This window comes from Olea europaea, unplaced genomic scaffold, assembly GCF_002742605.1.
Source record: "Olea europaea var. sylvestris unplaced genomic scaffold, O_europaea_v1 scaffold2471, whole genome shotgun sequence".
Taxonomy (NCBI): domain Eukaryota; kingdom Viridiplantae; phylum Streptophyta; class Magnoliopsida; order Lamiales; family Oleaceae; genus Olea; species Olea europaea.
The window spans coordinates 168,997-171,152 of NW_019242924.1; positions in this window are offsets into that span (position 1 = coordinate 168,997).

The following is a 2,156-nucleotide window of genomic DNA, read 5'->3' on the forward strand; positions in this document are numbered from 1 at the left end:
CACATGGGGCAATTGAGATCACTCACGACAGCAAGGGAACATTCAAAGTTAATGGACAGCGTTTGAAGCACTATTGGGGCGGTGATTTCTCAAAGGACAAGTCTACCGTCCATCTTGGATCACCAGAATGACACAATATGGTAAAGTCGAGCTATCGACTATAACTTAGCGCTGAGTGGGAGGCAACCCACTGTATCCTTATTTTATTTTATTGCATTGCACTAGTTTAGGAATTTTGTTTGAGTTTAATTTGTTTCTTAGGTCATCGATCATCTTTTGCATGATAGCCTAGGCACTACACGTTTAATGTTGCATGAATGAGTGCTAAATGACGTGTTTGGGTGTTCAAGTGTGTGTCACGCATTCCGATGTGCGAAGATGTTCGTTTTGGTTAAGCTTTCAGAATGCGGGACAACTTTTATGAAAAATCGGTTTTAGTACCAAATTTCGATAAGCATATACCTCTTTTGGAGTCAAATTTTTTTTTAGTGAAAAATCGATTTTGGGGGAGTTTAAATTTTAAGTTATATAACAAAAAAAACAAAAAAAAAAATTTGAATTGAAATCCGGTTTGGTCTATGCGACCGCATAGACCAAAGGTCTATGTGGTCGCATAGACCTTAACCGAAAATCAAAAGGGGGTTTAGGTTTGCACTATGCGACCGCATAGTGCAACACTATGCGGTCGCATAGTGTTGTGGTCACGGGCATTCCTTCCCAAAAATTTCTTTTTCTTTTCTCTTATTTTCCTCCCCCCCCCCTCTCACTCTCACTCGAATCACAAGCACACACTCACATCCACTCACTCATTCCTTTGCACACACTACACTTACACCCATTTCATACACTCTTCATTCAATTGGGTTGGATTCTACATTGAGGTACCACACCTAAAATAACAAGAATTCGAACTACAAGGTATGTGTCTCTAATCCCTAATTTCGAGTTTCATTTAATGATTATCTTTCAATGTGTGGATTTAGTTAGGATGTATTGGGGTAGATTGGTGTACTATTGTGAATTGGGGAACTTTCATGGTAGTGAAGGTAAGAAATAGAAGGAAATTCACATTGCACACCAAGTGTTCGACGAAATGCCACATTAACGTATCTTTTGATTTTTTTGGGCTTTTCACTTATGCAATAGTTTACATCGTTATTTTATAGCGTTTTCGTCGGAAAATCATGTGATATATCAACTAGAACACATTACCTTAACATTTGAAGTAACAAAGGCATTTCATAGTTCAACATATCCACTCACGTCACTACCTTCATCCCTTTGTTTTCTAATGCAAACGACTTCCGATTAGGGTGAAATTTGGATATATGCTAGGTATCAATATGTACTTTCACATGTCCAAAACTTGCTCGGGAAAATTTGGGTATTTCTCGGTGATGTCCGGAGCCGAACTTGGTCATTTGATCATGGGTAAAAATTTTTAGAAATGCATGTTCGAGCCAAAATTTTGAGTTTTCCATACTTGTGCAATGCTAGAGTTATATTGATGATTCATGATATGAAACATTGCATAAACACACGTCAATGTGCATATTGAAGAAAGTTTGGGGGATTATGAATTCAAAGTTTATTCATGCTAAATTTTTTACCAAGTAAGTGATATTATGTAATTCCTTTTGCAGGATGCCTCCTAAAAGAACTTCAAAAGGAAAAGAGAAAGTCGGCTCCTCATCTGGAACGGCCCGAACAAGAGAACCCGAAGGGGGTGTTCGAAGATTCCTATCATCAGATACGGCAGCCCAATACGCCAACGTTGTGCGTGATTGGGCAATAATTCCCGATAGGCCAGTTAAGTTAGAAGACTTCCCCAACTTTGAAGTTAGAAGACTTCCCCAACTTTGAATTTACATATCTTATTCACAATTGTGGTTGGGAAAAGGTTATAGAAAGACCTCATCCGGTGTATGAGAATCTAGCAAAGGAATTTTATGCAAATTTCAACACAGAAATTGACACCCCCGGATCGGAGCACTTACATCAGACTTGGGTTAGGGGCAAATGGATTATGTTTTCACCGGAGGTAATTCATGACTACTATCAGTTATCCTGGAATAATGTACAGCAGACTGGCATCAGATAGAGCTCACCCCATCCATAGCAATTTTATGGTTATTCATGTGCCATAACATCGAGCC